The 6702-nt window shown below is 49.2% G+C and overlaps 1 long non-coding RNA gene across 1 annotated transcript; it reads right to left on the minus strand.

Moving 5' to 3' along the window:
- Nucleotides 1-1427: 1427 nt before the first annotated feature.
- LOC131486897 (uncharacterized) lies at nt 1428-4041 on the minus strand. Its single transcript, XR_009249514.1, has 4 exons — nt 3238-4041; nt 2986-3121; nt 2694-2742; nt 1428-2112 (listed from the first exon to the last, which is right to left on the minus strand). It is a non-coding gene; the product is annotated as an uncharacterized LOC131486897 (long non-coding RNA).
- Nucleotides 4042-6702: the final 2661 nt, after the last annotated feature.

The raw sequence follows: 6702 nt of genomic DNA on the forward strand, positions 1-6702 counted from the left end.
AACCTCGTTCCCTGGACACTCGATGCACTATGACTGCCCTTGCTCCAAGAATAGATCGGAAGAAAACATACCCTGTAGTACAATCATCAGGGATAGGAACTATTCTGAATACCACCCAGGTCCTCCCATAGGAAGGAGGCGGGTCCTGTCCTGAGATGCCTATCAACAGAGACAGGGTGACTGGCTTCGCCTCCAATGGACTTGGAACCCAGAAATAACACATAATAATTTGTTATAATAAATAATAAAATCATGTCTATTTGTAATGATGCCTGTCCATAATAATATCTGGTATAAGGGCAAGGTTTGAGTCCAACGAGAAGGAACAGAGAATACCTCTGTAATTCTTCCAGATTTGTTCTGTAATGAAACCAAATTGTACTGTGACCATACCAGGTTATGGTATAATACTGGTATTATCGGTAGGATTCAACCACCTTATGTAAATTAGCCACATGATCACACTGATACTGATGACTGAGTATGTTGGGACATTGAGTTAAAGCCTCCTCAGAATGTAAGACCAGTGGGAAATGCCTGGCCAGAGGAAGAACTGGATTGAGCTAATTTCTATGCTAAGTAGTTCTGCACAAGTTTACCTAAGATACAAATAGTGGCAGATCAAGGAAGGAAATGAGCAATCAAATCAGTACAAATATACGAAAACGTACGTAAAGGCGTTATAGGCTGGTTGTTAAAATAGTTGTTTCTTTCAGTCTGTCCCTAGTCTGCACTGACTCCTCCAAAGGTTAGGCACACTCATACTGATATACTGCTATACCTGTTACATAATTGCTATACTAAATGCAGATGCTCGAGGATGCCTGGGTGGCTCAGTCGGTTCAGTGTCCGACTTTGGCTTAGGTCATGACCTTGTGGCTCATGGGTCAAGCCCCACATTGGGCTCTGTGCTGACAGCTCAGAGCCTGGAGCCTGCTTTGGATTCTGTCTCCCTCTCCTTCTGCCCCTCCTCACTCATGCTGTCTCAAAAATAATAAACATTAAAAAATATAAAGAAATAAATGCAGATGCTCAAATATGACAATTATGCTATAAGAAAGCCCAGGCCGAGGGGCAGAGGGGTGGTGGACAGATTTAACTTCTGATGCTGACCATCTCGAGTTAGTGCAGACTCTGGATGCTTAAGAGCAGAGTCTCTAATAAAACTGCCCTCGCTCAGTTCACTTTCACAAGACATATAGGGAGGGTCCTCAACATGGAGCTTCTGTGTCCTCTCCCCGTGGAATCAGGATTGATCACCCTCCTGGCGCTTCAGTGTGTTTACCAAATAGGAAACTCCATTGAGCCTTGGTGTCCAGAGTTTTTATTAGGTTTCCATCACATGGGCATGATTGGCTGAATCACTGGCCACGCGATTGAACTCAATCCCCGGCCACCCTCTCCTCCCCAGAGGTTGGGCTGATATCACATGACCCAAAGTTCCAACCCTCTAATCATATGGTCAGTCGTTCTGGCACAGTCTGCCCCCATCCTGAGACATCTCATTAGTATGACCATCTAAGGGCTCACCATGAGTCACCTCATTAATGTAAACTACCAGAGCCCACCCGAATGCCCAAGACTCTCCCATCACTTGGGAAATTCCAAGAGCTCAGAGGTTACATTGCAGGAAAATGGGTCGAAGGACTGACACGTTCTTTGTTATACAGCAGACTACCCTCTGATCTTTGGCAAAGGGTCCGTTTTAGCAAAATATTCCTACCTGTTTGAGCATCTACATTTGGTGTAGCATTTATGTAATAGATAAAGCAATAATATCAGCACGAATATACCTAACATTTAGAGCTAGGGTAGGGATAGGAGGCTTTTAACTCAACTTCCCAATACATTCGACCATCAAGATTAATATTATAATCTAACCAACAACGTTAGTGTTTCACCATATCGTACTATGGTAGATATAAGCTGAAAAGAAGGTCGAAGATGTTGGCATACTACTCAAGTCTCATATAGTCATGAATAATTAGTCTACTCCATCATCATATCTTACGGCCAAAATGTTTCCCGGTGAGGCCACTCAGGTTTGCAGGCTTCTGTTTGATCTTGTCAGGTTCCAGGGCAGGAGTGATTTCAGCAATATGTACATTCACCCTTTTTAAAAAAAAATTTAAAAATTTTTAAAATGTTTATTTTTGAGAGACAGAGCGTGAGCAGGGGAGGGGCAGAGAGAGAGGGAGACAGAATCCGAAGCAGGCTCCAGGCTCTGAGCTGTCAGCACAGAGCCCGGTGTGGGGCTCAAACCCACCACGAACTGCGAGATCATGACCTGAGCCAAAGTCAGATGCCCAACCGACTGAGCCACCCAGGTGCCCCACGTTCACCCTTTCGAACTGAGAACAGCATCGCTTCTTGCTCTGAGCCTCTTTTAAAGTGTTCACGTAGGGGCGCCTGGGTGGCTCAGTCAGTTCAGTGCCCAACTTGATTTTGGCTTTGGCTCAGGTCATGATCTCGCGGTTCGTGAGTTCGAGTCCTGCACCGGGTTCTGTGCTGGCAGCGCAGAGCCTGCTTGGGATTCTGTCTCTTCCTGTCTCTCCCACCACCCTCCACCTCCCACCCCGCCGAAAGGGGCTTTCTCTCTCTCAAAATAAATACACTTAAAAAAATTAAAGTGTTAATGTAATAGTGGATTTCCTTCATTGCATTATTATCAATCCACTCACTCATTTCTTTACCTGCGGCTACTGTTTCTCCTTCTCTCCGTTTATATCCAAACTTTTCAACCTTTGTTTTTTTTTTTTTTATTTTTTTTTTTATTTTTTTTATTTTTGGGACAGAGAGAGACAGAGCATGAACGGGGGAGGGGCAGAGAGAGAGGGAGACACAGAATCGGAAACAGGCTCCCGGCTCCGAGCCATCGGCCCAGAGCCCGACGCGGGGCTCGAACTCACGGACCGCGAGATCGTGACCTGGCTGAAGTCGGACGCTTAACCGACTGCGCCACCCAGGCGCCCCAAACTTTTCAACCTTTGGAAAGGACACTACGTTCAGCTGCGGTGCTGGGCCAGGTTGCAGAGCAACGTTAGTGCAGCAAGTGCCTCCCCGCAGTCCTCTCCCACGCACAGGTGCCACACAGGTACGCTTTGGCTGGGCCATTCCTACCCTGTTCCCGAATACAGCCGCATTCAGAGACGACCCCCATTTAGCCAGATGGGAAGGCACAACACCCCCCGTCAGGCCCTTAGAAATTAGGACATAACAGTCGAAGGGTATAGTTACATTTTCTTGCTTAGGAATCATCCCTACTTCGGACACGTGGAGCTGCTGCCTTGGTCCTGGGATCTCTGCATCGGGTGGAGAAAAGAAGGATGAAGAAATGTGGGGAAGAAAGAAAAAAGCGTCGTCATACCATCGTCTCCCTCCTGTGGAAGAATCGCATGGGCATACTAGCCTCCTCTGCACCCCTCTTCCCTAGAGTCCCCCGAAAAGCAGAGCAGTCCGGCTGATAGCCACCCTCCCAGGACCCCCTCACGGTGAGTGCTGAGCACACACTGGTGAAGCCGTGTCGGCCGGCCCTTCCTGTCCATGTCTCCCCGTTTCCGACAACCAACGTTGTAACTGTCCATCCCAGCTCTCTATCAGACCCTCACTCGGAGGATCAAAGTGTGTTCCCTGTCCGAAAAAAATGTAACTCAGTGGTCCAAAGTGCTGCATTCTCTTCTGTTCTGGTCCTTTTACAGTATTTTGAGCATTTACAGCTACACCCAGTTCAGGGTCACTGTCTGATCGTGCCGGGTCTGCCAGCATCAGTCTCACCGGCCAGCTCCACGTGTGTCCTTCCCTCCAGGGAATCTGCCCCGCAGCCACGTGGAGCCCGTCTCTCCGGTTGACAGAACAGCTCTTAGTGGCATTTTGTGCCTCAGGGGGTGCGAGTGCAAGGTGTCTAGATTTGGCCCACCTCTGCATTGCTGCAAACTCCCGATGTCCCATCGGTTCATGAACCCAAATGGCCACCTCATGGGAACGCACTGGGATACCTGCTTGCTGGCTCTAGTCACTTTCCAGTCTAGGAAGGGAGGTTTTTTTTTTTTTTTTTCCTTGACGTTTTTATTCATTTTTGAAAGACAGAGAGAGACAGAGCACGAGCAGGAGAGGGGCAGAGAGAGAGAGGGAGGCACGGAATCCGAAGCAGGCTCCAGGCTCTGAGCTGTCAGCACAGAGCCCGATGAGGGGCTCAAACTCGCAAGCCATGAGATCATGGCCTGAGCTGAAGTTCGAACCCTTAACCGACTGAGCCACCCAGGCGCCCCATAGGAAGGGGGTTTTCTGATGGGCATCGGCGGTTCTACCTCCGGGAACCCCGCAAATTCCCATAGTGACTTCCGTAGGACCGTGCCACACAGGGCACTGTTTCTACAGACCACGTTCCCATTGCCCTTCTGCCTGACCGTGCGGCCAGGACGGGGGTCACTGACTAAGCACAGGTAAAGGCCCAAACACAGTGGCAAACAGCATGCAGTTCAGCCCACCAAGCTGATCTGGTTTTGTCATCTCTGGTCAGAACGGCAGCCTTTCACTGTGGTTTGTTCACCTCGGAACGACCGTCCATGAACCAAGCAGCTCTCTGTTGGTCAATCAAGAGCTGTTTATAGGGCACTTTCCCAGTGGCAATAGTATCCAGAGCCCCTCGGGGCACCTGGGTGGCAGGCGGTTAAGCATCCAACTCTTGATTTCGGCTCACGTCATGATCTCATGGTCTGTAAGATCGAGAGCCTCGCATCAGGCTCTGCATTGACAGCGTGGAGCCTGCTTGGGATTCTCTCTCTCTCTCTCTCTCTCTCTCTCTCTCTCTGCCCCTCCCCCACTCGCATACACACATGCTTTCTCTCAAAATAAATAAATAAGCTTAAAAAAAAAAAAAATCCAGAGCTCCTCAGGTGGTTCCAGAGTCAGTTCTGGGAGAAGGGGATCGATCTGCTCTCGAGCACGTGGAGTTAACCTTACATTCCCCGAGCAGCACGCTCCTGCACGAACCACTTCCATTGCATTACGGAACCCTGCTGGGCACCGCCCTCCCTCTTACCTCATGTTTCCAACACCACCCAAGATGTTACGGGCATGTCAGGTTTTAAGATTATCTTCCGTCCTTTAAGAGAGGAGGTCTGAATTAACGTCTGATAGCAAGTTAGTGATTGCCTCTCAAATGGACATTCTCTAGCCCAAAGTCTGGCCGGCTGGGAGGGGCCCCAAGACTTCCACTATAACTGCAGCCTATGCTCCACAGAAGGATGTGATCTGTGTGACCTCAGGCAGTCTTCCCGGTGCCCATTGAGAATGTCCAATGAAGACAGCAAGCGGTAGCATGATGGCAGATGTATATGCCTTTTGCTTTATAATCCTAGAGAGTGGAAACACTCCCCACTCAGACACAACATCCACCCCTGTAACACATTCAGGCAAAACAGATGCAACCACTTCGCATGAAAACTATTCAAACACACCAACGGCACTTTCCCCATAGTCCCTTCCACCCTTGTGTTCCTAACCGTGGCTTTGCCAACAGGTTTTCATTTTACGATACTGCTCGGGGTAAGTGTTCCCCGGCCAGATGTGGAAGCCATTGCGAGACAACATTCAGGGGAAGGAGAAACAACTCCTCAACGTAAAGTCTGTCTGAACATTGCACTTTCCATCCAAGCATTCACCTTGATCGCCAAGGCTTGCATTTTCACGTCCTCCGAATATGACTCACCAGTGCTCCTGCTACCGCGGCGCATGGGACCCCACGTCACAGACTCCAGGACCTTCCATACCCTCTGACCATTTTGCCCACTCCCAGGCAGGGGACAGAGCTAAGGGACCCTGACCCCGTCACCAATCTTTATCTTAACTTGTGCAGCCACTGCCTCAGTGGATTGGAGGTCAGCTTTCTCATTACCTGCTTTGCCTTGCAGTTTTCTGAATTCCTCCAGAGTAGGGTAAATGGAGATGTGTTTAGGTCCCTCGCATCTTGGGGAGGGGTACAGCAGGTCCAATCGGTCCACTCAATTTCTAAGTGCTGCATTAACAACTTTCTTTGGACCGTAGCCACAGCTGCTTTATTCACCCCATCTTTTTTAAAGTTTATTTATTTGAGAGAGAGGGAGAGAGGGAGAGAGGGAGAGAGAGAGAGAGAGAGGGAGAGAGGGAGGGAGGGAGGGAGGGAGAGGGGCAAAGGGAGAGAGAGAATCCCAGGCAGGCTCCACACTGTCAGCACAGAGCCCGATGCGGGGCTCGATCCCATGAACCACGTGATAAAAACCCGAGCCAAAACCAAGAGTTAGACGCTTAACTGACTGAGCAGCCCAGGTGTCCCATGCCCCACTTCTTAATAACTGTTTAAAGACTCTGCCCTGCTGGGATGGGTCCACTGGCTCTCTACCCTCTATCTATCCTACTCTCTTGGGAATCAGTCTAACCTTCTTCATTCTTTGTCATTTTAGAATTATTTTTTTCCCCTTTGGAAATGACTCTGAGTCCAGGGCCACACCTAGGCCAGCCAGAATCAGGATCTTCCCCAACACATTCCTTAGGCGGGGGCCCTGAGATGAGAGAGGCTATGGTTTGGACTGGCCAGAAGCAAAGCCTGGCCCATCTCTCACTCTCATGTTTGCCATTAGAGGATAATAATAACAAAAGGATCGCATTTCCCCCCCCTATTTTTCTGCATTTCCTTAGGCATCCAGTGAGACAACACCCTGGGCC

The sequence above is a fragment of the Neofelis nebulosa genome, chromosome 10 (genome assembly GCF_028018385.1).
Source record: "Neofelis nebulosa isolate mNeoNeb1 chromosome 10, mNeoNeb1.pri, whole genome shotgun sequence".
NCBI classification, from domain to species: Eukaryota; Metazoa; Chordata; class Mammalia; order Carnivora; family Felidae; genus Neofelis; species Neofelis nebulosa.